Below are 27,603 nucleotides of genomic sequence, written 5' to 3'. Positions count from 1 at the left end.
CAATCCTCATCAGTACACAAACTCCATGATCCAATGCCATCTGAGTCACAATCAATAGAGGAATTATTTTTACATCATTTCTGCAAAATGGAGCTCAGCTACACACAAGGTTGAAAAATGTATGCCAACTATAGCTCAATTAAATGAAAATGCCCAATCATTAATTATGTTCTAATTCAGTAAAGCCTTGATGTTCCCATAAGAACTTTGACAGAGACTTTGTTTTGGTTATCAAATCAGTCATTAGAAATTGACACCCACACACATGATTTAAAACCAAAGGCTGGGAGGGGAGTTATTTGAGTCAGTACATTGGATAAATCAGCAACTTGGGACCAAAAAGCATTTCACAGTTGGCCTTTTGAAAATGGATGTAAATTGCAAACTTTGAGCAGCAATCTCAATATATTTTGACAGCTTAAGCTAGCCCAGCAAGATGAGGAAAAGATTGTAAACCATCCCTGGGGTAAACAGCTCTTGTCGTTTCCAATATCAAAATACTCTGTAAAAAGGCAACAAATAGCAAGATTTGAATGCATTACTGTTTGCCACTATTTCTTTACCCCAATTACATCTTTATATAAAAGTGGACAGCACTGTGGCTTCACAGTGCCAGGGTCCCAGGTTCGATTCCCCGCTGGGTCACTGTCTGTGCGGAGTCTGCACGTTCTCCTCGTGTCTGCGTGTGTTTCCTCCAGGTGCTCCGGTTTCCTCCCACAGTCCAAAGATGTGCAGGTTAGGTGAATTGGCAATGATAAATTGCCCTTAGTGACCAAAAAGATTAGGAGGGGTTATTGGGTTGCAGGGATAGGGTGGAAGTTGTTTAGTGCAGATTCGATGGGCTGAAAGGCCTCCTTCACTACCCAAATTTTATGAGCTTGTGTGATGACTTTGGGTGTAGTCTACGGATAATGCTAAACGGAAATCCAGACACACATTGCCCACAGTTTTCCCAAACATTTAAATAGATAGTTGGCAAATTGTGAATAGCAAATACCAAAGTTTTAAACATGTCTGATAGAAAATGTGGCTAACAGCACTCTAAATGGTGGCATTTAACCTACTGCCTCATTCCCACCGTCATTATATCATCATCGGGTGACTGAAGAACCCATGTGACTGGCAGTAGGTGATTTTAATGTCCAAATCAGAATCCTATGTTATCCAAGGTATGCCCACCTACCTTCAGCCAAAGTTGGTCTACACATCAGCTGTGAGAAGACCTAGACAAAAATGACTGATGGCAACAAGGCCCTCCCATCACCATCGGGCAACATATCAAGAGTGTCAACCACTTCCTCAACAGATCTGTCTGGACTGTACGCAGCACAATACTTTTCACTGTACCTTGGTACACGTGACAATAAAACAAATCCAATCAGACAAGAATCAGCAAAGCAATATCGGGGTCTTCCAACAGCTGCACACGGTCTGGACATCCAACACCATTAACACAGCCATAAAGCTGTGACTCTACATGTCCACAGTAGTACTAACTGCAATCTGCCAGCAAGTCATAGATGAGAATGGCAAAGGTGTCACAAGTTGGATATCTTTCATCAGTGTTGCCTCTGTATGATCCTGGGCAACACGTGGAGAAGTTTCACCAATGAAGAAGTGCGAAAGAGAACTGGTCAGAATTATCTGCAGGACATGATGACAGACAGATGATAGATGACAGAGACTGGCAGGACACATTTCTCGTTCTGGATGTACCGCCAGTGAAATGTACACCTCCAGATGGAAAAATATTGAGCCAGCCAAAGATGATCATGCGACGTACATTTAAGGAGCGGTATGCCACCTGGTCTGAAACAAAATAAATTGTGATGGACTGGCGCAGTCTTGTTGCCCATTGTGCCACACAGGAGCAGAGGAACTTAGTTTAAGTCACTTCCTGCTCACCAAAAAGTTTATGGCTGAAACTATTGTATTTGTTTTCCCCACCTCCATTATGCTTTACATGGATAAATACTAAATTTTGTCTTGGGGAGCAAAAAGCTAAGGAGCATTGAACATTTCATTGTTAGAATAGGAAAATGGATTGAATGTGAACAGAGATGTATGCTCAACATGATGTTTTTAATGCAAGAAGTTTAGGTTAACAAATCCCATTAAGCGCAAAGCCCAAAGTTTTAATGAGAAGCACCAGTAAATCATGAGAAATAAGACAAAAAAAAACTGAACATTTTGCATAGCTGGGGCAAAAATAAACGCTGGGAATATATGGCAGATCTATCAGCGCCTGGAAGCTGAAAGATAGATCCAGCTTTCCACTATAGAACCTGGTCAGCTCTTATCAAGGAAATCTCCTATCAGCTTCGAAAACCTGATCGCAGAAGACGCCTGGTGAATTATAATTTAGATGTCATTTGGTAAAAAAATCTCAATGTGAAAAAATTGATCAAAACAAAATTTAGAATCTAAATAATGGCACTATTAAATAATGGCTATATTAAAAAGACATTAGATTAACATGTGACATGGTATCCACAAGACAACACCAGTTCATTGTTCTGCTCTTGAAAAGAGAGTTCAATAAAAAAAACAATGACCTATTATTCCCTACAGTCTGATGCAGAATTTAATATTTGTATTGAATTTGATCTAATCTAAGTTGGGTGTACAATTCATTATGTGTTTCTATGCTACATAAAAAAGGACACAAGTCAATATGCTGTCAGTTTAAACATAAGGTGGTTCTTATTTACTGGTACAAGCAAGATGCTGGGGATGCAGTAAATCTGAAATAAAAACAGAAAATGCCAGAGCTACTCAGGAGGTCAGGCAGAATACATGTGAAGAGAGAAACAGACTTAGATCGATGACCTTCCGATGAAAGGTAATAGACCTGAAATGTTAACTCTGGGCGTGATCTGACAGAAAGGTTTCCAAATGTCATTTGTGATGGGTTTTGCTGCGAGATTCTCTGACTCCCACCGCTATCTAAACACCAATCACTTTTTTGGGGCCCTGGGAGTTTCTCTCCGGTCAAGCCCACACTTCGAATTATTTTCATCACTGGGAAGCTGAACTCGCTGGCCAGACCAGCTCCTCAGAGATCAGGCCACCATTTTGAAAGGGTGTCGCGATCTCGAAGTGGGCTTGTTTGTCCCCCACACCCATGGGCAATGTCACCCCTCACATGCATGGGCATTACCCATCGCCCCTCCCCCTTCCCCAAGTAGTGACGTCCCACTATGGGGTCACACAGGGCTTACCACACACCCTTTCGAGCATCCCCCCCCCCACCGTCCCAGGACTCCCACCATTCAACTCCCAACCTTCCAGAGGCCCTTCACACCCACCCTGCACCCCCACACCCTTCATAACCTCCCCCCCTCCTCCTTTCATGGGCATGGCCCCTCGGGCCCTGATCCTTGGCACCCAGGCAGTGTTCCTATTGGCTAGGGTGGCAATGCCAAGATGCCCACATTCCAGGGTGCCACTCTGCCCTGTTCCTGACCAACTGATTGTCTGGAAGGTCTCCCGAGAGCAATTCCACCTGGACCAGTACTGAACAACGCCTGGATGGGATCTCCGAGGAGGCTGTTAGATGCCGGGAGCTTGATAGATCCTGTGTAATCACACCAAGTTGGTTTAAAACCCACTGAGGCTTGGTATTGCGCATTGTGGGCGGGACTCTGATCACGACACCTCACGGGATGAGACTTACTGGTTGTCGTGAAGACCGCGCGAGGCCTCTCCTACCAGCTTTGTCGCACTCCCGTTTGGGCATAACGCAGCCAGTACATCATGCCCTCTGTCTCTTCACCTACATTGCCAGATCTACTGAGAATTCATTCCAACATTTTCTGTTTTTAATTATATACTGGTGTTGATGTGGTATTCTTTTCTTTAAAATGTGTTTAAATCGCAACAATTGAGGGGCTTTTACTTTCTGTCCAGACATAATTAGAAACCTGCAGAATGGGAGTCCTGCTGGGAAGTCAGCATAACCAAAGGTTTTTAGTCAATGTTTGACATTAAAATTAATGAAAACACAATTCTTTGACCCGTAAAAAGTCTCTGTGAAACCATGTTGAAGGAAAACTCATTGGATTATTAAATGGTGCATGCAAGATAGAAATTTAAGGTTAACTCCTGCAGTGTTGTCTGGAAGGAAGGAAGGAAGGAGCAGAAAATAGCATTCTAGCTTGGAGAACTACTTGTATTAGACATTGGCATACCAGTGCACAGTTTCCCACTAGGTAGCAGAATGTGTTTGAGTGATTTTGCTTCCCCACAGAAAGTGTTCCAAGTCTTAGCTTTGCTGACAGATTGTGCTCTGAACTGAAGCAAAGCAAATCAACCAAAAATATCCAATCTGCATGTTTTCAAACCCCAAGCTTCCAGTCACCTAAGTAAGCACCAATTTTTGATATTTCTTGTTTTCTCTTTTCAACCATGACATTGTCCAATACTTTAGGTTTAGACCCTTCATCCACATTTCAGAATTAAAAAATGAAGATAGGATCACTGGAGGATGTATTAATTGCAGTTTATGTTGCTTACTTGCCAGCAACTAGCTCAGAGACTATAATTAGCATAGGCCTGAGAGCAAGAGAGCTGCTCAGATTCTTGGTTAAAAAATGCATGCTATGAGGAAAATTCAAACCAAAACAGAGAACGAGAGAAAAACAGGAACTCATGATTGAAAGATTGGGAATAGCTAATGCAAATTTTTAGTGATAAAAGACTTGAATACCAGAAGACAATTACTAATTGCAAGTTCAAAATAGGAGGGTATGCAAGAGTGGCGTAATAAACAATCACCCAGGAAGCGTATTCAAGTATATAGTATAAATGGTTTAAAAACTGCCAAATAGAAGACATTGAAATATATTGAAGAGATATTGAAGAGATATTGATAGTTCCAAAATTAATCTAAAATAAATGGCAATTTTGGACTGAATAGCCTTTGCTACTCCTTAAAGAATTATTGTTTTTAGGCAAGCAGTGTTCTGAAACGCCAAAGATAGCATGAAAACGAAAGACAATTTTTCCTAATCATGTCTTCAAAGTACTTTACAACAGTATGAAAAGGAAACAACTTGGACGCGAGCCAGAAAAGTAGCTCGCTGGGGCGCAGCATGGCCAATGAAAGCAGGGAGACCCCGCTCCAGGGATCTACCCAGCTCGCCATGACTCACGCGATCCAATGTGATAGAACATAACAGTCCATGCAGCCCATTGAGCCTGTACCAAGCCACTTAAGCCCTCACTTCCACCATAGAAAGACACTTCAAAGGCAAACAATAAAACTGAAGGTACAATTTTACAACCATGTTGCGCTCGAACGAGAGCAAGATGCGGCTATTAGATTGCGGGGAAAAGGTCAAAATTGGGAACCGTGCCGGGCAGTTTGCAAGCTAACCATCCCCGCTCCAGTTAGTAAAATCAGGATCTCACTGTGGACTGGCAAGAAACCAATAATCATCACTTAAAGCCAACCTCCATGCAATTAATGGGAATTTTTTAATGGCCTCCCATAATCTGAGCACTTCCCCAGCAAGTAATCACACAGGCACCGATTAGTCTTTTTAAAAACATGATGTTGGTGGAATGGCTGCCGTGGGGATCCGAGGAGTTGAGTAGCCATCTTCACTCCCGGACAATGAGCCGCTGGGTACAGGGGATGGTGCCTGGGCTTTGGGGGGGGGGGGGGGTTGCCTCAGCACCCACGCATCCACCATGCATCAAGTGTATCCATAACAGGAACACCCCAGCCCCTGCCTTTCTGTCCCACCGACCACCCACAACTCCCACTGACCATGGAGTCCTCTGGCCATGCAGAGCACTTCACATCTCCGAAATGGACTCCATGGGTTTTGTGTGCTACGTAGCATGTGAGAGTTATTGCCTAGCATCCCAATCCGACCCAGAGGACTGCACACTGTGCCTGAACACTGCAGGAAGCAACACCACGGTCACAGTGACCAACACCCAGGGGCTGGGCACCAGCACTGGGGATATTTCCTCAATCAGAGGATGGGTATGTGCACCGGGGAGGGGACCAGTGCCCGGTAACATTATGTGCGGATGCTTGGGGCACAGCGGTGACCAGAGGCGCCTGCTGCGGCTGGGTGTGTGTGGGCAAGGTGTACAGTTTGGCAGGGGATGTGGGGGAGGAGCAGACAATGGGGGATTGGAAGGACCCGGGATGGAAGAAACTGCTGGTTGTCAGTCTCCTCTAAACATGTTTCAAGTTGAAATATGGAGTTGGCACAACAAGATCCAACCCAAATTTCACCCATCCAGATAACATCCCACCCTCCCCAGTGGTGTGGCTGGGGCATTTTGATATCATTGGTCAGTACAGGCAGCACAGTAGCACAAGTGGATAGCAGTGTGGCTTCACAGCGCCAGGGTCCCATGTTTGATTCCCCACTGGGTCACTGTCTTTGCGGAGTCTGCACATTCTCCCAGTGTCTGCGTGGGCTTCCTCCCACAGTCCAAAGATGTGCAGGTTAGGTGGATTGGTTATGCTAAATTGCCCTTGGTGTCCAAAAAAAGGTTAGATGGGGTTATTGGGTTACGGGGATAGGGTGGAAGTGAGGGCTTAAGTGGGTCGGTGTAGACTCGATGGACCGAATGGCCTCCTTCTGCACTGTATGTTCTATGGTCCTTACGTGAAGTGAAAAGAATCTCTTGGGTGACACGTCACCTCAAATCCTTGAATGTACTATTCACTACTATTGCACATTACATGTTTTTAGTGTCAACTCCAAAAAAAGGCCGGCCGGATCTTCCGGTTCCAGCGTGGCAGGTTCCCTGGCAGCAAGCAATGCAATATCAGCAACCAATGATGAGCCGACTCTGCCACTGAAAAATTCGGCACGGGGTGTTCGGAAAATCGTGGCCAGAGTATTGACAGCACTAGGAAAGCCTCTTGAAGGGCCCAGCTCTGATCAAGCAGGAACCATTCATCTTCTTCCCATGAAACATCAAACAGGAGGCGGTTAGATCTGGTGAGGCAAGCACATCTCTATGCCACATAATGTATCAATTCATCATGTTTTCAGATGGGCAATATTGCTTTTTAACTCTCAGTGTCCATCATCAAATAATCTTGCTGCTTGCCTTCTATATGTTTATTGTTTAATACAGGCCTAGTTGCAAATGGGCTGACCAAATTTTCTCCCCCTTCCCACCCCTCAGGGTTCAACTGTTGCCACTCTGGTGACGTTTATTATGGTCACCAATTTACTGTCATCATTCTTAGTTATAAGAAGAACTGTAAATTTAAAAGTCAAAACTTAAGTTTCCCTGAATTGTATTATTTATAATTGACTGTAGCTTGTGATTTTGGATTAAATATCCTTTTTTGAAAGACTGTATGAGTTCTGGAGTTCTAGTATTTCTAACTGGGCTGGTGCTACATGAATCTTAAAGCACTCTGGTCTGCAATGAAATTAGCAATTCATTATTTTCGTCACATATTTAATGCCTCCACCACCTTAATTACTTATTTGAGAATTTATAGTTTTCCAATTTTCTCTTTCATTCCTATCAGATATTTACATCTCAATTGGATCACTAAAGAGCAAGTATAATGCAAATTCAATTAAAATTGATTATTTGAAACCTCAATGACAAGCATGCTGATATTTCTCAAAATTATGATGTTTTCTAGATTGTTAATTGCAACTATAGATTGGCACACAATTGTGGACTGAATTTCCTGTTCTTTCATAGCAGTTGGAGGAATAAGCAGTCATGTTATTATAATGATAATACCTTCAGTTTACTTACTGTACAAAATATAAGGCCCCAAGAGATTTTGTAAACACATTGTGGGTTAATTTATTAAGACTGGCACAAGAGAACAGTAATACATGGGTATAAAGTTTCAAGACAAAGGCTGTGTTTGTGTTCTCTGCTCAGCAAAAGTGAAATAAAGACTGGATCACATGACAGGTTTCCCTGATGTCCCTTCAAGGCATAATTACAGCCATAAGCAACCATTACTCAAAGAACTTCTGGAGCGGGATGCTCCACCCCGCCACGCCACATTTCTGCCTCACCACGTCGGTGGGATGCTCCGGAAAGGATTCACAGCCCACAAGAGTCTTTGTCATACCTCAATTTGTTATTTAAACATTGTCATTGCTCCCACCACATTCATGAATAATGGTATTTAAAAGTTGAAACTTTTGCCTTTAGAATCTTGAAGTGATTTTGTAAATATCGAAGAGTTAAAAATTTCCACAATGTACTAAGAAGTTAACCCCATTTGTAAATGGTTCTAAAGCATGGGATATGGCTTTGGAATCAACATTGGTTAGCACTGCAGCCTCAGCACCAGGGACCAATGTTCAATTACGGCCTTGGGAGGCTGTTTGCATATTCTCCAAGCGTTTGCGTGGGTTTCCTCCTGTGGCTCCGGTTTCCTCCCATAGTCAAAACAAGTGCAGGTTAGGTGGATTGGCCATGATAAATTACCTTTGGTGTCTAGGGATGCATAGATTAGGTGGGGTCTCGGGGATAGGATGGGAGAAGTGGGCCTGGGTACAGTGCTCTTTCAGAGGGTCAGTGCAGATGTGATGGACTGAATAGCCTACTGCACGGTCAGGATTCTATCTAAACATTAATTCTGAGATACCCAATTTAAAGTGGTCATGGAGCAATGCATTGTCCTTACTATATCACTTGTTGCAACAAGTAAAACAGGGTTGTTTTGATTTGCATGTTTCAGATTGAATACAAATCTTGCATATCTCCCTTTATTTGGAATAGCAGGGATCAAAATGATAGTCATCATGAGCAAACATATTGCCCAACAATGAAATCTGAGAAGTATCAAGACACCCACGCCATAGCTTTAAGTAATTTGTGATTAGGACTGGAGTCGGTCAGATGCAAACAAACAAGCAAAAAAGTCTCAGGAATAACATTTAGCCAGCCAATCTCATTCTCGTGTTCCGATAAGCATAATAAGAATCAGAGTCATATCCAAATAGATGGAAAATACAGAGAGGGAAACATATGAGGGATACCAAGATTCCTCACAGCAGTGGCAAGTGAGCCAGAACATCCTTTGGAGCTCAACCAAATTAATTTTTGTATTAAATAGCATTATTTAAAATAGTCAAGTGGAAAAGAGATTCAGTCATTAAATGAGGGCATGTGGTGTGTACAGAAATTGACCAATGTGGACAAAAGTAATAGGAGGTAAAATATAAATTGTGCTCCTGGTTAAAATAGTTATACTTATTTAACTTTCAAGTTAATTTACCCTTACAGTTTCAATCAAGAAAGCGCCAAAATAAAGATAATACAACTACAAATTACACAAAAATAAAATTAAAATGCAGCAAATTTAAATTAGGTTGCTCTGATACTTTGCCACTTTTCAGTACCAAAGCTGCTTTTTCAGTTCACGTATGATAAAGTGGTGTCTCTGATTTTAGCAGTCATTAGACTTGATCTGCAGCAAGTAATTTATCAGACTAATTTGAGACATTTATGAGATTAATTTCAGACATCTGCATTATTCCAAGCTGCACTTCATCATCTTTAACGCACAAAGTGCAATTTGTGCGAGATTGATCCAAACTTATTTTTACAGTCAGCCCGTCATCAACTGCTGTTCGTTCTGAAAATATATACACAAAAATATGAACTTTCCACATTTATGTATAGTATTTTGTACACTGACCGTTTGCTTACTGATTGGAATGTAGCCTAATCACAGTAAAAGCTGGTACAAAATTAAATTATCAATTACCAAACTGTGGGAGGCAAGCTCAAACCTTCCCGAAGGCCAAAACTCATGCAGGGGCTTTAGCTAAACTGTGTGACTTTCAACCAGTCTCAGTTGGATTTTTTTTGAGGAGGAAGAGAAAATTAACGAAGCTTAATTAATGTTCATGACTCAAGTAGGAGTTGCTGGTGGAATCCGTGGAGATGCCTGCAGGCTGGGCTCCTATCACAAACAATGGCAAAAACATCATACGTTATTCAAATAAATGGAATATCTCAGCACCCTGTACAATGAGCATCATCTGATAGTATGAGGAACACAAAGGCCAAAAGGTTGCGAAATCAAATTTAAGGACAGCAAATCTAGAGACCCTTTGGATGGCTTTGCTTATAAGCACACATTCCCAGTGTTCTTCAGGTTTGCTGATCTATGTCCCAAACATCACAGCATGGGAACACAGCAAAATCCATGTGACTTTATTCTCAGCCCTTGATATTTTGTTAACATTTGAGAGTTTGTGACAGAAATCCTTTATGTGTAACCCAGGGTAGGTAGGTTCTACTTCGGATTGAAATTAGAGCAATTTTTACACCCATTCCACCCTGTGGATTCAAAGAAATATACAGCAACGGGTAGATGCTTAGCTTCAGTACACATCAGTCAGTTAGCATTTTGATCAAGTAATGGTCACTTGAAATAGTTAACACTTTACAATATTTCATCAATATCCTGGGGTTACTGTTAACCAGAATCTCAACTGGACCAGCCACAAATAGTGATGAGAAATTCTTCAATGAGTAACTCAATTCCTGACTCCCAAAGGATGTCACAATTTCAAATTCACTCAAGAATTTCAATACCATCTAGAACAAAAGCAAACAAATTGACCTTCACCCCGATGTGCAACTGACACACACTGGATCAAACTGTTTTCATTAGAACGACGGAGGTTGAGGGGTGACCTGATAGAGGTTTACAAGATTATGAGGGGCATGGATAAAGTGGATGGGCAGGCACTCTTTCCCAGGGTGGAGCGGTCAGTCACCAGGGAGCATAGGTTAAAGGTCCATTGGGCAAAGTTTAGAGGAAATGTGCGAGACAGGTTTTTATTTACAGAGGGTGGTGAGTGCCTAGAACGCGTTGCCAGGGGAGGTTGTGGAAGCAGATATATTAACGGCGTTCAAAAGGCATCTCCTCAAGTACATGGATATTTTGGGTATAGAGGGATACGGCGCAAGTGTTGAGGGTTTTGGCCAAGGGTGGCTTCACAGCACAATTCTCGGCTTGGGTCACTGTGCGGAGACTGCAAGTTTTCTCCTCGTCTGTGTGGGTTTCCTCCCGGTGCTCCGGTTTACTCCCACAAGTCCCGAAAGACTTGCTGTTAGGCGAATTGGACACTCTGAATACTCCCTCTGTGTACCCGAACAGGCGCCGGAGTGTGGCGACTAGGGGACTGTCACAGTAATTTCATTCCAGTGTTAATGTGAGCCCACTTGTGACATAATAAAGATTATCATAACTGGTATAGGCTTGGAGGGCTGACGGGCCTGTTCCTTGCTGTATTGCTCTTTGATAGAAAACATGTACAAGCTGCACTGCAGTAACTCAGATTCCTTCGACAGCATCTTTTCAATCCTTGATATCTACTGTCACAAGAGCAGGTTAGCACTTCCGTTGGCGGCATGTCGGTGGAAGTCACACGTTGTGGGCTCCTGCTAGAGGCTCAGTCCCAGGGGCAGTTTTTGGATGAGCAGGTGCAGGAAGACAGAAGGAAGGAGGGGAATGTCGAAGAACCAGAAAAAAGCCATCGGGAAGAAAGGGACAAGCGAAGGCTCACCATTGAGCGAGTGGTCAGCCAGACAGCGGGAAAAATGGTGGAGGTTGGGTCGCTGCGTGGGGCCACGTCCTTCATAGTGGAGAAGATGACCAAGGTGATGGCCGGGGAGTTTGAAAAGCAGTTTGCCAAGTGCATAAAGGTGATGAGGAAAGAAATTATGGCAGCTATGAAGGTATTAGTGGAGGAGGCAATAGCCCTGGTGAAGGCAGGAGGGTCAAAGACATTAGCCGAGGTGCGGGAGCAAGGAGAGAAGTTGAAGGCGGTGGAAGAAGCTCTGTCGTAGCATAGCAACCAGTTCACCTCGATGAGTGAGGAACTGCAGAGGATAGTGGAGGCCAACACTGGATGGAGAGCCAAGTGGGACCTGGAGAATTTGTTCTAGGTGGCAGAACTTAAGAATTCTGGGACTGCCTGAGGTGGAGGATGGGCCAAGACTGACTGAGTACTTCACCAAGATATTGTTGGAGTTGCTGGGTGAGGGGTGGGGTAGAACCCTGCCGGTATGAACTGGACAGGGCTCATCGGTCGCTGAGGCCCAAACCGAAGATGAATGAGCCACCATAAAGGGCAGTAAAAATGTGCTTTCATAGGTATCACTTTAAGGGGAAGGTCATGAGCTGGGTACATGAGGTGCAGTGGGCAGGAGCTGGTATACGTGTATACCAGGACTTAACAATGGAGCTGGCAAGAAGGCCGGCGGCCTTCAATCAGGTGAAGACTGCACTCTACAGTAATGGTGTGACCTATAATTCAAAAAATTTCTACTTTGAGGCGGCGGAGGCTTTCATGAAGGCTGAAGGACTGGGGTTAAAATGAGAAATGAGATGGGGGTTTGGTACTGGGCTGAGGGAAAGCGGGGGGTGGGGTGAAATGTTATATGTAGTTTTGTTTCTTATTAGTGGTTTAAGGATTTAAGTTGCTAGAGTTGGGGTTTTCCATGATGGCGATTGTCTGGGGCGTGGTGTTTTGCACCGGGTTTGATGGTTTTTAATTTGATGGTTATTTTTCAGGGACTGGGCAGGAGCCTCTACACTAGCAAGCAAAGTTGGCTAGTGAATGGGATTGTGGTGGTGGAGCCTGGTCGAAGAGGTTCCGATGGACCTGGGAGGTGTGAAAGGTGGGACATGATGTCGATACTGGGAGAGGTGTTTTCAAGAGGAAGTGGATGAGAGGAAAAATCGATGATAACAAAGGGACAGAGCAGGTGAGGTCCAGTGGGCAGGGCCCGGAGTTATGATGATAGGAGAGGCGGGGGGGGGGGGGGGGGGGGGGGGGGTTGAGAGACCCCCGGTAAGAATAGCAATATGGAATGTGAGGGGTCTGGGGCAACTGGTGAAAAGGTCAAGAGTGTTTGTGCACCTAAAAACTTGAAGGCCGATGTAACAATGTTGCAGGAAACCCGCCTGAGGGTGAAGGACCAGGTGAGGCTCAGGAAGGGTTAGGCGAGTTAGGTATTCCACTCGGGGTTTGATAGTAGGGCTCAGGGGGTAGTGGTGTTGGTGGGCAAGAGGGTGAGATTCTGGTTGGGGAAGGTGATAGCAGACCGGGGGGGGCAGATATGTGTTTGTAACAGGGACATTAGAGGAGAGGTTGGTGGCACTGGTGAGTGTATATGGCCCCAGCAGGGATGCAGGGTTTGCGAAGAGGGTGCTGGGGGCCATCCGGACTTGGACATACACGAGCGAATAGTAGCGGGCGATTGGAATATGATACAAGAGCCAAGGACAGACAGGTCGCAGCTGAGCTCATTTGCCCAATCGGGAGGGGACAAGGTGCTGACCGGGCTTATGAGAGAGATGGGAGGGGTGGATCCATGGAGGTTTTTGCATCCGAGGGGGCGGGAGTATTTGTTTTTTTCCCTGGTGCACAAAGTGTATCCGGGAATTGACTACTTAGTAGTAGGAGAGGCGTTAGTGGCTGGAGTCAAGGGAGCAGAGTATTCTGCGATAGCGATCTTGGACCATGCACCACATTGGGTGGATGTGGTCTTGAGAGAGGGGGTAGCCCAGAGGCTGGCATGGAGAATGGATGCGGGTTGTTGGGGGACCAAAGTTTCTGTGTTAAGATCAGAAAGGTGACTGAGTAGTATGTGGGATTTAATCATACAGGGAAATAGTGCAGGGATTGGTGTGGGAGGCTCTGAAGGCAGTAGTGAGGGGAGAGGTGATCTCGTTTAAGGCCAAGTTGGACAAATACGAGAGGTAGAAGTGGCAAAAGTTGATAGAGGAGATGCTGGAGGTGGACAGGAGGTACGCGGGAGATGCAGATCCGATCCTTTTAGGCAAGAGGAAGGAGCTTCAAGCTAAGTTTGACCGGTTGTCTTCGGGGTAGGTGGTGCACCAACTGAGGTGGGAGAGGGGAGCAGTTATGAATATGGGGAGAAGGCTGGACAGCTATGGAGAGAGGCGGCAATGAGAGAGGTAGTTCAGATGCGGGAAAGGAAGGGGAAATTGGTAGGGAGTCCAGAGCAGATCTCTAAAGTTTTTAAAGAGTTTTATGAGAACCTGTATAGGTCAGAGCCACTCTCCTCATGAGTTCCTGGACGGGTTGGAGTACCAAAGGTTGGGGGAGGAGGATAGAGCAGAGTTGGAGGGGCCGGTGAGGGAATAAGAGATAAAGGAGGCAATCGGGAGGATGCATCTGGGGAAGGCAGGGCCAGATGGGTTCCCAGTGGAGTATTACAAGAAGTTTAAAGATAAGTTGGCACCGCTGATGGTGGGGATGTTTGAGGAGGCAAGACCACAAACATTGGGACAGGCTTCGATTTCCCTGCTGTTAAAAAAGGACAAGGACCTGACAGGGTGTGGATCATATAAGCCCATATCCTTGTTGAATGTGGATGCCAAGATATTGGCGAAGGTGCTGGCGGCATGGCTGACCTCCCGAAGGTGATAGAAGATGATCAGACAGGGTTTGTGAAAGGAGGGTTAGAAGGTTGCTAAATGTGATCCTGATGCTCGCCAGTGGTGCAAAATGCGGAGAAGGCGTTTGACTGGGTAGTGAGAGGATATCTGATGAGTGGTTCTCGAGAGATTTGGGATTGGGCCGAGATTTACAGCATGGGTACAGCTGCTCTATAGGGAACCGATGGAGAGTGTCTGCACAAACAACAGGAGTGCAGGATACTTTGCTCCTCACCAGGGTACTAGTCAAGGGTGTTCTATATGCCCACTGCGATTTATTAGCAATAAAGCCGCTGGCCATCGTTCTAAGGAGTTCGGGATTGTGGAAGGAAACAGTGGGGGGGGGGCGGTGTTGGAATATAGGGGGCTGGATTCTTCGAGCCTCCGCGTCAAAATCACGTTCAGTGTGGGAGGGCGGAGAATCGACTTCAAACCGGAAATTTGGACCGGTGCTGCTCCCTCGATTCTCCGTTTCCCGGAAAATCGCTCGAGAATTGCACGCGCGAACTATGCGGCGCGGGTAGAGGGTCATTGACAGAGGCCTCCCTTGCGATCCTCCACACGCAACTGGCCGAGTTCCCGACGGGGTAGTTCTAACCAACTATCGGCCATCGGGAACATCGGGTGGCGACTGCGGACTTAGCCCGCAGCCGCCCTGGTTTGGGGGGGGGGGGTCCTCATGGACAGCCAGGGGAACGATTGGCTGTCATGGACCCCGCGGGCACACGCAATCTCGGGAGGGGGGCCTACATTTTTGGTGCCACTCCACGGTCCGAGTCCACCATGTTCCACGGGGCTCCACTGCAGTCCGCCGCTGTGCGCATGCGCGGACTCCCGACCGGAAGTGCAGGGCCACGTATTCACAGCCAGAGCTGCGAGAATCACTCCAGGGCCCGCCCAGTCCCCTGCAGATGGGAGAATCACTCAGGACTTTCTTAAGGAAAGTCCAGAGTGAAATGTCAGTGTAAAAACATAGTCCCATTATTGGAGAATCCAGCCCCGAGTATCCTTGTATGCAGATGATTTACTGCTGTATATCAGAGCCGAGCAGGTCAGTGGGAAAAATAATGGGGGTGCTCCAAAGATTTGGGTCGTTCTCAGGGTAAAAATTAAATTTAGAGAAGACCGAGTACTTTATGGTGTTCCAGCCAGGAGTGAGGGTGGGAGTTGGTGGGGCTGCCATTTCATTGGGCAGCAATCCACTTCAGGTGTTTGGGGATGCAGGTGGCACAGGACTGGGGGGGGGGGGGCTCTGCTGGTATAAATTTTACTAGCTTGGTGGAGAGGGTGAAGACCGACTTGGCAAGGTGAGAAAACCTCCCTCTGTCGTTGGTGGGCTGAGTGCAGGCAGTTAAAATGAATGCGCTACCACAATTTGTTTTGTTTGTTTCAGTGCTCGTCGGTCTTTTTACCAAAGTAATTTTTTAAGGATGCGAACAAGGTGGTCACCTTGTTTATTGCAGGGGGGGTGGTGAAGAGACAGCCAGGGTTAGGAAGGTGGTCCTGCAGAGAGGGTGACAGGCAGGCAGGCTGGGCCTTCCAAATAGAACAAAGAACAAAGCAAATTACATCACAGGACCAGGCTATTTGGCCCTCCAAGCGTACACCGACCATGCTGCCCAACCAAACTAAACCCCCTTCCCTTCCGGGGACCATATCCCTCTATTCCCATCCTATTCATGTATTTGTTATGAAGCCCTTTAAAAGTCACTATCGTATCTGATTCCACTACCTCCTCCGGCAGCAAGTTCCAGGTTCCCATCACCCTGTGTGTAAAAAACCTGCCTCGTACATCTCCTTAAAGCCTTGCCCCTTGCACCTTAAACCTATGCCCCCAAGTAATTGAATCTATATTATTACTGGGCAGCGAATACCAAGAAGGTGCAGGCTGAGGTGGGGAGTCCTGGTGGATCAAGATGGAGGAAGTCTCCTGCAGGGGATCGGTGTTGAGGGCTCTGGCAACGCACTGCTCCCGATGACTCCAAGCAAGAACTCTGGGAGCCCAGTGGTGGTGGCAACGTTGATGATCTGGAGGCAGTTAAGACAGCAGTTTAAGTTTAGTGGGAGTCATAGGTTTGAGCCGGGGAGGTTGGATGGGCGGTTTCAGAGATGGGAGGAGAGGGGGATTAAGTTAATAAAAGTTTTGCTCCTGGGGGATGGTTTGCGAGATAGGAGGAGCTGAGGGAGAAGTACGGTTTGGCGCAAGAGGAAGGGGTTAGGTACCTGCAAGTCTGAGACTTTGTAAGGAAGGAGTTTCCGAGCTTCCCAATAGCCCCGGCCCCCTTGTTGTTGAAGGTGGTATTGTCGGCGGGGGGGGGGGGGGGGGGGGGGGGGGGGGGGGGTAGGAGAAAGGAGTGAAGTCGACGATTTATGGGAATAGTTTGAAGGAGGACGAGGTGACCACGGAAGGAATTAAGGCCAAGTGTGAAGAAGAGTTGGAGGACGTAATGGAAGGAGGTTTGTGGTGCGAGGTTCTACGAAGGGCAAATGCCTCAATCTCAAGTGCGAGGTTAAGGCTGATACAATTAAAGATTGTGTATAGGGCGGACCTCAAAAAAAGGAGAGGATGAGCCGGTTCTTTGAGGGGGTGGAGGATGTCTGTGGGCAGTATGGGAAGGGCCCCCCAAACCATGTACATAGGTTTTGGTCCTGCTGAAGCCAGAGAGGTATTGGAGGTGTCGTGTTGTGCTCTTGACGTAGCATAAGCTGCTTCCTTGATGTTCACTCTGACAAAGGAAGGTTCAGACGTGGAGATAACTTCAACACGTTTATTAAACTATTAACAATTCTCCTACTCAGATTCGCCTCTACTGTTAATCCTTCTATAGCTACTCAGACTGATGAACCAGTCTGCTACAATCCACGTGGTGGGTGTGATGTTCAATCAACCCTGTGTCTGTACTCACTGACTGTCTCCACTGGAAAGAGGAAGATCATGTGTGCTGTGTCCTTTACATATGGGTTGGTGTAATGCCCCCTGTGGTCGTGTCACCTCTGTGTGTATCGTGAATTCCCATTGGTTGTATCCTATCTTACTGACCTATTGGTTGAGTGTCTGTGTGTCATGTCTCTGGTACTCCTTCTAGTCTATGTGTACTTACATTAACCCCTTATGTATCTACAGTGATGTACATCACCACAGGAGGGCGGTTTTTAAACATAATTTTGGGGTGTTACATGTGGACTATGAGGGTCCCCTAGAGACCATTTTTGGGGTGTCGGACCAGCCTGAGCTGCAGGCAGGTGTGGGGCAGATATTTTAGCCTTCGCCTCGCTGATTGTTCGGAGGCGGGTTCTGCTGGGGTAGAGGTCAGCTTCTCCACCCTATGCCCCGGGGTGTGGTGGGGGGAAACCTGCTGGAATTCTTGACCCTGGATAAGGTGAAATTAGAGCTGGGGGGGGGGGGGAGGGCAGGTGAAGGAGGGGTTCTACAATTCATGGGGTTTGTTTATCATGCACTTTTGGGAACTTGTTGCCATTGAACACTGGGGGGAGGGGGGGAAGGTTTGTTTTTTTTTCTGTTCATTTTAAATTATTTTTGTAATTTGCGAGTCGATGTTTCGGACTGTATATTGACGGGCCATTTTTGCACTGTTTTTTTGTTTTCTTTTGTTGTTTGTATGATGAAAATTTCATGAATAAAAATATTTTAAAAAACAAGAGCAAGGCTATAGGCCAAGTGTAAGTCGGATTAGGTGGGCAGGTCAGGGCCTTTCATACGTTGGTGCAGAGTCGATGGACCGAAGTGCTTCTTTTGCACTGTAGTATTCGGTGATTCTGTTAGTAGACATATGGGAACATATGTGAACACCATCACCTGCAAGTTCCCCTCCTTGCCACATACCATCCAGACTTGAAATTATATCACCATCCATTCAGCATCACTACGCTAAAATCCTGGAACTCCCTACCCAACAGCACAGTAAACGTACTACATCACATGGACTTCAATGGTTCAAGGCAGCACCTCACCACTGCCTTAAGAGGGTAAATAGAGATTGCCAATAAATGTTGGCCTTGCCAGCAAAGTTCACATCATGAACAAATAAAGACTCTTCCCCCTCGCACAAGAACCTATCCTCTTTAGTGGGAGGTGTATTCATGACTTTAGTGGAGAGACTGATGTTTCAAAGGCGGTCCTCTTGGCTACTTGTCGTTGAAGAACAAAGACTCGAAATTTTAAAAACTCAATGATATTAAAAAGTACTTGTTACTAGCTTTAGTGTTATTCACTCTTTCCACTGTGGTATAAATACTGGCACAATGAAAGTTCAGTTCTATATAACTTGTACTTTATAGTAAGAATGTGTTGTCGAAGTATATTGGAAAACCATCATTCTGGGGATGGTAAATTAAATGCATTTTATTACAAACATGTGTCAAAACGGGTTACAGCAAATAAACACCCCGGAAAACATACTTCCCAACAATCAACTATACAGTCTGTACAGATTTTTCCCCTTTTACCCTCTTCCCCTAAATCCCTCACCTTGACCAGCCCCACTGCACTCCACCTCCTGTATACATTATCCACCACCCGCCCCCAGCTCAAACCCATGATTCTCGCACAGAGGTGTTAGCATCGGCATCTCTTCCACCCTAAAATGCCTCCTCAGCTGATTCCATATCTTCACCGTGGGCTGCACCGCCTGACTCCCTGAATACCTACTCGGAGCCATTGGCAATGCTGCCATCACCATAGCCCTCGACCCCTTACAAGATTCCTCCTCCATCCAAACCCACTCTACCCCTTCTCCTTCCCACCACCGCCGCACCTGGTCCATATTTGCTGCCCAATAATAATGAAGCAAGTTCGGCAACGCCAACCCCTCCTGCTGCCTCTGTAGCAGGGTCCTCCCTACCCTTGGCACCTTCCCCGCCCATACAAAGCCCGAGATGATGGTATCCACTTTCCGGAAAAAGGCCTTTGGTATAAAGATTGGGAGAGTCTGAAAGATAAACAAGAACCTTGCAGAATATTCATTTTCACCACTTGGATACTCCCCGCCAACATCAAGTGCAGTGTATCCCACCTCCTAAGATCCACCCTGCCTCCTCCACCAGCTTTGTTATGTTCCACGGATGGAGCCCCTTCCACGGAATCCCCAAATACCTAAATCTATCCTTCACTACCATAAATGCTATCCCCGGCTAAATTAGCCCGCTGGCCCAGCTCATTCACCGGGAATACCTCGCTTTTCCCTACATTCAGTTTGTACCCAGAGAACCCTCCAAACCTTCCCAGCAGGCCTATAATCCTTCCCATACTCTCCAACAGATCCAAAGAAATACATCAAGAGGTCATCGGCGTACACCGACACCCAATGCTCCCTCTTATAATCCCCCGCCCCTCTGCCAACCCCCTGAGAGCTATCACCAACAGCTCCATGGCCAGCGCAAACAGCAACGGCAACAGCAGGCATCCCTGCCTCACACCCTTGTGTAAGCTAAAGCTTTGTGAGCTAATATAATTCGTCCTCACCCTCGCCCTTGGTGCCACATACAGCAACCGCACCCATGCCACAAATCCCGTCCCAAACCCAAATCTTCCCAAAACCTCAAACAAGTCCGCCACTCCACCCGATCAAATGCCTTCTCCATGTCCATGGACACCACCACTTCCAATACCAGAGCCCCCGACAGATTCATCACCACATTCGACAGCAGTCTGACATTACTTGCGAGCTGTCTGCGCTTCACGAAACCCAATTGATCTTCTGCAACCACCCCTGGGACACAGTCTTCCATCCTCCCAGCCAACAACTTAGCCAATATTTTCACGTCCGTGTTCAATAGTGATATGGGTCTATACATTCCACCGGGTCCCTCCCTTTTTTTGGCGGCGATGATCAATTAAGATGAACAAATAGGGGGGGGGGGGGGCAAGGAAAAAAAATATATATTTCCACTTGTTGGAGTGTTTAGGTCGAGAGGGCTTAGTCTAAAAATTAGAACCGTTCAAACTTGAAAGATGAAACACATTCACACACAAAGGGTAGTAAAAATTTGGAACACACTTTCCCAGATGGAAATTGTGCTAGATTTAAAAACTTGGGATAGATAGATTTTTCATAACCAGAGGGTATTAAGGAACATGGGTCAAAAGCATGTATGTAGAGTTAGGTCTCAGAATAACAGTCATGTTAAAGAATAATATGAACTTTCAGTCAATACTTTATTTTTTTTAAAAACCACAATAGGTTACAAAGGTTGGCTGCCGGAGGATCACGTGATTTCCTGTGAATTGAAAAACTCTCCTGACTCGAGGAAACAAAAGGACCTTTCTAGACTGAAGTTGATTTAATGACTTATCCTGAAACAATTCAAAAGAGTAATTTCAAATTGAATGCGTCATTCAGATCTATGGTGTTGACTGTCTCAAATTCCCAAGATGTAAAAATCATTACACAGGATGTGTTGTTAATCTAGCCACCCACCTTATTTAGAAATGGACTCTGAACTTATTACAGTGTATGATTTAAATGGACAGAGATTACCATACTCACCAGTAGAGAGAGATCCGGATGTCCTGGTATATGAATCACAAAAAGTTAGTTTGCAGGTACAGTAGGTGATTAGGAAAGCAAACTGAAGGTTGGCATTTATGGAAGAGAATAGATTATAGAAGTATGGAAGTTTTATTAAAGCTGTACAGAGGAGTGTGCAAGCTGGAGTTTGCACAGACTCGTGGATCAATCTCGAGTTGGCTCATTTTCCACTCCTGGAAAAAGGTGAGCAGCAATCAGGTAATAGGGTCGTCTTTAAAGCATCAATCAAAGAATGGATTCAATTCTGTGAAATACACAGGACATTAGAGGCCGATAAAAGAGTACAAGAGGCTGATATAAAAAAATATCAGAGGCATCTGGTACTGGATTGGAAACAGACCAGCAGAAAACTAGACAGTCTACTACAAAACCTGAGAAATTGCAACCCCACGGTGGCCTCCCACTTTACCTTAGAAATTGACCCAATCTAAGCCTCTGCTGCCCATATCCTTCACTCATTACCCTTGTTGCTCCCTGACCTACATCGACTCCCAGTCCAGCAATGTCTTGATTTCAAACAACTAATGCTTATAGAAAACATAATAAAATGTCCCAAGATGTTTCACAGAGGCATAATGTAGCACAATTGGGCACTGGATCATATATGGCAATCATGAAGCAGGTGACCAAAAAGGAAAGTTTTAAGGAGCATTTTAAAGGAAGATAGACAGACAGAGGGTTAGAAAGGTTTGGGAAAGGAATTACAGAGGTTAGAACTAAGATTGATGAAAGCATGCCATCAAATGATGGATCAATTAAGATCAGGGTGCTTAAGGGACGAAAATTAGATATCAGTGTTGTGGAGCTGAAGGGCATTACAGAGCTAGGGAGGGGTGAAATCAGGGGTGAGATTTGAAAACAGGGATGTGAATTTTGAAAGCAATGCATTACTTCACCTGGAGTTGCATTTTTCATTTTAAAATTCATCCATTGCTTTGTCCCTCCTCAACCCTCTGAAAGCTCAACACTCTTTAAATCCTAGTCTCTTGTACATCCAATTCTCAAATCCCTCCCCCACCCCCCTTCCCCCCACCACCACCATTGGTAGTTGTGCCATTAGCTGCCAAGTCCCAAATTCTTGAATTTCTTCTACACTTTTAAAACACTCCTTAAAACTTACTGCTTTGACCAAGCTTTCATCACCTGTTACAACCTAGTTGTCTTTTGCTGCCACTGAATGTTGCATTATGGGTCCTTTGCATGTCTCAATAAGGAAAGCTTCAGACTTGCAAATTTAAACATGAACCTTTATTGCTAGTTGTTATTTACAGTTCCAAGTTATGGTCATGCCCGGTGCTACTACTGCCATGCTTATTTTGAGAGAACAGTCTCGGGCAACACCTTGTCTATTACCATGTGACTCTAATGCATCATACTTTGGGTAGTTCTAGACTCCAGTCCCACATTAACCCTTGCTCTGCCGAGCATCTTCACATTAACATAGCATACAGGCACACGTACCACATCATGTCTCCAAATATCTCGTGATGAAATGTAAAATTTTGCACCCCTTGAAGCACCATGGGATGTTTTGTGTTAATGACTATATATAAAAGCAAGTTGTTGTTTACACCTTATACTCCACTGTGGAAAATATTGATGAAATAAGTTTTTAAAATTATGCATTCAGTTATAGCAATAAAATACATATTCTGACCCTAAATTTACAGTGGTCACCACTGTTGCTTCACAGCGCCAGGGACCCGGATTCAATTCCTGGCTTGGGTCACTATCTATGTGGAGTCTGCATGTTCTCCCCGTGTCTGCTTGGGTTTCCTCCAGTTGCTCCAGTTTCCTCCCACAACTCCAGAAAGAGGTGCTCGTTAGGCGAATTGGACATTCTGAATTCTCCCTCAGGTGTACCCGAACTGGTGTAGTGTGGCAACTAGGGGCTTTTCACAGTAACTTCATTGCACTGTTAATGTAAGCCTACTTGTGACACTAATAAATATTATTGTTTCGCTTGTTTTTTGAAATTATATTTGTCTTGATTTTTGTATCAATATCCAATCTTCAACACATATACAGTGACGTAATCTTGTTCCCGGACAATACGCCTTCTTCTTCTCCTCAACATCAAGTATAGTTGGTTTACTGCTATACCTTGCATTAACTTGGACTATGAATAACCCCAGATTGCTGATGAACAAAACTCAGGCCATAATTATTTAAGGTGTGTTCTTTGAAACACAAAGACGATAATTGTCCCTTTACTGTCCTATAAAAGCAAAGTTAATCATTTACCAGTATATTCTGATTGGCCCAATCAAAACCTAAATTTCATAAATCAAGCCAGACTGACAAAACAATGGCTTCAGTGATACAAAATCAAAATGACTCCTTCCAAGCTGCTGCTGGTCTAGATTGCTATTATACAAAATCTCGACACTCCTTGTAATTCTAGTGCTGAATTGTAGCAGTTGCGGCGATAGTGTTCGTCAAGCTGGGAATGGTGTGAATTGACTTTGCCAAATAGGTCTTTGACAAAAAAGCATTTGCTGGTTCAACAGATGAATAAACTTATCAAATTCTGGCTGCTAGCAGAAGGGATTTCAGGACTTTTAAAGGAAGGTTATTCCTATTATTCCATGAGCTCACTGTTCTTGAAAGAACCCAACACCTTCTCATTCCCCCACTGAACAATAAGCCAGTTCAGTCTTGGTAAATATTTAGGCATCTGGAGTGTGTCAACATCAATGTGGAAGCAACCCTTAAAATATGCACGCATCATATTGAGACTTCAAGATGAGTCCAATTCAACTTTCTAATTCCTTCCAGGATAATAAAAATTGAAGTTACGGATGGCTGAGTAACTGAACAAAGAACAACACTGGATAAATTAAATGGGGAAAAAAATGCTCAATATACATTGTTCTTTACTGGTACAATGAATGTACACTGTTAGATTCAGAGTTCTCCAAGTTAGTTGAAAATAATATTTCCCCAATAAATCTCAGCAGAGACATTAAGCTAAACCCAAGCAAAATCGCATTTCTCATTAACAAAAGGAGCTCATTAGAAACAATTCTATGAGGGGCTGGTTTAGCACAGTAGGCCAAATAGCTGACTTGTAATACAGAACAAGGTCTGCAGCACGGGTTCAATTCCCGTACCGGCCTCCCTGAACAGGCGCCGGAATGTGGCGACTAGGGGCTTTTCACAGTAACTTCATTGAAGCCTACTTGTGACAATTAGTGATTATTATTATTATTAAATGGTACTAACATTCAAAATTGTAACAGATGTTTAACAACTCACTATCACCTATACCCCATTAATTAGCCCTTCAAATAAATCAGAGCTGACTAGGATGGCAGTTCCCAGCTAGAAAATAATTGTGCAAGCAATTGTCAATTCAAAAATCGATGAACAAGATGATCATTTTGAATATTTATATAAAACTGAAACTTTAAAATTTAAGAGTACCCAATTCTTTTTTCCCCAATTAAGGGCAATTTAGCATGGCCAATTCACGTACCCTGCATATCTTTCTGGGTTGTGGGGGTGAGACCCACGCAGGTAAAGGGGGGGGGGGGGGAAAGAGAATGTGCAAACTCCACACGGATGGGGCCAGGTTTGAACCTGGGTCCTCGACGCCATGAGGCAGCAGTGCTAACCACTGTGACGCCCTGATATAAAATTGAAACCATCCTTAAATAATACCTTTCTGTATATATTTTGCAAGGCAATACATTGGAGGTCCAGTCCAATTCCCCAGATGCGGGACGAGCATGTACTGGGCTCACCTTGATAGTTTCATCTGGTGTCCCATAACAAGTCTATGTATCATCGCGGCAGCATAATCAGTCAGAATGAAATATAGAACATGCAAATTGATTCTTGAATATCAGAATGCCACCCTTCGCTAATTCCTGATGCACTCTGCTCAATTGTTTCAGATCATTTGTAAAGAGGATTTAAACGTGTACAGCTGGTGCAACAGTACAAATCTGCATGCCCAACTCCTAGAAACCTAACTCAATAGAGCTTATCAAATGTAATGCATTATTTTTATAGATGCTAATAATCCTGTGAGGGTGGACAGATATGCATAAAGTAATATACTCAACAGTTTCATCTGTTCTCCAGGAATACATGTCAAAATCTGAAATTGATACCCTGCTGCTAACAAACTAATATAATTAGCACCTCAAGTTGGAACAGGTCTGACACAAAGGGTTAAGGTGCACTAAAGCTTCTTTGACTGCACCTTCCAAATCCGCAACCTCTACCATGTATAAGGATAAGGGCAGCAGATGCACTACGGACATCACCACCTGCAAGTTACCCTCTCAAGCTACACATCATCCTGAATCAAGGATAAGCTTATCACAAGGAGCAACACAGATCTGTAGGTGTTTAAAATGAAAACATTCAATACCCAACACCTATAATTAGACAGCAGGAACAAATCAATCAGCTCTATTGCATGCAGAGAAAGGGAAATAAGATTTATTCCAACAAGGAGTACAATCAGTATCCTAAGAAACAGAGAACCCTTACTGTTAGATTAAATGACACAAACCACCAACTGAAGAAGTGGTAGAAAAATGTTTCAACGCAATTTTTTATTCATTCTTTCATGTGATGTGGGTGTCGCTGGCTTGGCCAGCATTTATAGCTCATCCCAAAATTGCACTTGGGAAGATGGTGAAACGACTTCTTGAATTGCTGCAGTCCATGTTCTGTGAGGAACATGGACTGCAGTCCCAGGATTTTAACCCAGCAACAGTGAAGGAATGGTGATATAGTTCTAAATCAGGATGATGTGTGGCTTGAGAGGGGAACTTGCAGGTGGTGATGTCCCTCATGCATCTGCTGCCCTTATCCTTATACATGGTAGAGGTTGCGGATTTGGAAGGTGCATTCGAAGAAGCCTTAGTGCACCATAACCCTTTGTTGCAGACCTGTTCCAACTTGAGGTGCTAATTATGTTAGTTTATTAGAGTAGCTTATTTTTCCGCTCAAATCCATTATTTCAAGAAACAAAAAAACGAATTCCATTGCTCTGCAGCCTGCAACAAAATGTATGGATTCTTTTTTAATGAAATATATTTTATTCCAAACACAATCAACATGTAACACCTCAAAAAAATAAATACGATACATAGTTTGTTCATTTTCCCCCTTTTAATCCCCAAAAGCCCCCCAGACATGCGAACCCTATGTATTATCTTAAACTGTATACGGCTCATGCTTGCACAAGAGGAGGTGGAGTTGATCCGGTGCATTATTTCACTCCAAAACTCCCGACCCCAACTCTTCCTCAGACCTCCGCTTATCCCTTTCACTACCGCCATCCCCTTCTCCACCAATCACCTGTAGATATGCCCAATTTTCCCTTCCCCCTCCACTCATCCAGAGCCAACAATCTCTCCAGCAACGTGTACTCTGGCAACTGAGGAAACAAAGTCCCGCACCTGCCAGTGTCTAAACTCATTCTCCCTCAGTAACTCGCACCTCTCTCGCACGTCCTCCAACCCTGCAAACTTGTCCTCTACAAACAGGTTTCTTACCCACTCTGCCCCTTCTCCCAGCCACCTCCCACACATCTTATACATCCCCCCTCTCCCCAGTATAAACCTATGGTTCCCACATATTAGGGTCAATACTGACATATGCCCTAGTTTAAAGCACCTCCCCAATGGTTCCAAATATTATTTGGAGATTTTACCAGGGGCTGCTCTTGTATCTTCCTGGGGAAAATGGAAGCGAGGCCGCCACCAGGGCCCTCAGAGTCATTTCCCTACAAGAGTCCTCCTCTAGCCAGTCTGACCTCCCTCCCCTCACCAGAGTCTCACCTCCTCAGCATTCGCTGCCCAATAATAATGCAACAGTTTTGGAGCGCAGTCCCCCCCCCCCCCCCCGCCTTTGCAGCCCAACTGACCCTCGATATCTTGCCTGCGCAAACAACCTCCAAAACCAGTTTATCCAGCCTTCAGAAAAGGGATTGAAAACCAAACGAAAACCTGGTCAACACATTCATCTTGACTGCCTGTACCCGCCCCACCAGCATCAGATGCAGGGCATCACATCTTTTCAAATCCCCTCTACCATACCCGTCAGATTCCACTTGTGCAAGTTGCCCGATCATGCGGCAACTGAATCCCCAGATACCGAAATCTAACACTGGCCACACGAAGGTCAAAGTCCCCAAATTTACACTTCACCCCTGGCGTTCACCAGGAAGACCTCGCTTTTCCCAACATTCAATTTATACTTACTTTTTCTTTATTAGTTCATGGGATGTGGGCATTTTTCTTTATTCACTCATGGGATGTGGGCATTGCTGGGTGGGCCAACATTTATTGCCCATCCATGATGGCATTTAAGAGTCAACCGCATTGCTGTGGGTCTGGAGTCACATGTAGACCAGACCAGGTAAGGATGGCAGATTTCCTTCCCTAAAAAGGACATTACTGAACCAGATGGGTTTTTACAAGTCGACAATGGTTTCATTATCATTAGACTTTTGATTCTAGATATTTTATTTATTTTTTTAAATTGAATTCCAATTCCACCATCTGCCATGGTGGGCTGCAAAGCAGGTCCCCAGAGCATTAGCCTGGGTCTCTGGACTATTAGTCCAGTGACAATACCACTACGCCA

At 44.8% G+C, this 27,603-nt stretch overlaps 1 protein-coding gene across 4 annotated transcripts in view; it reads right to left on the bottom strand.

Moving 5' to 3' along the window:
* Positions 1-27,603, bottom strand: part of LOC119967142 (cAMP-dependent protein kinase inhibitor alpha-like) — a 157,954-nt gene that overhangs the window by 16,903 nt on the left and 113,448 nt on the right. The window lies entirely within an intron of this gene.

This window comes from Scyliorhinus canicula, chromosome 1 (assembly GCF_902713615.1).
Source record: "Scyliorhinus canicula chromosome 1, sScyCan1.1, whole genome shotgun sequence".
NCBI classification, from domain to species: Eukaryota; Metazoa; Chordata; class Chondrichthyes; order Carcharhiniformes; family Scyliorhinidae; genus Scyliorhinus; species Scyliorhinus canicula.
The sequence above is the reverse complement of the archived record's forward strand: the minus strand, read 5'-3'. Positions and strand labels throughout refer to the sequence as shown.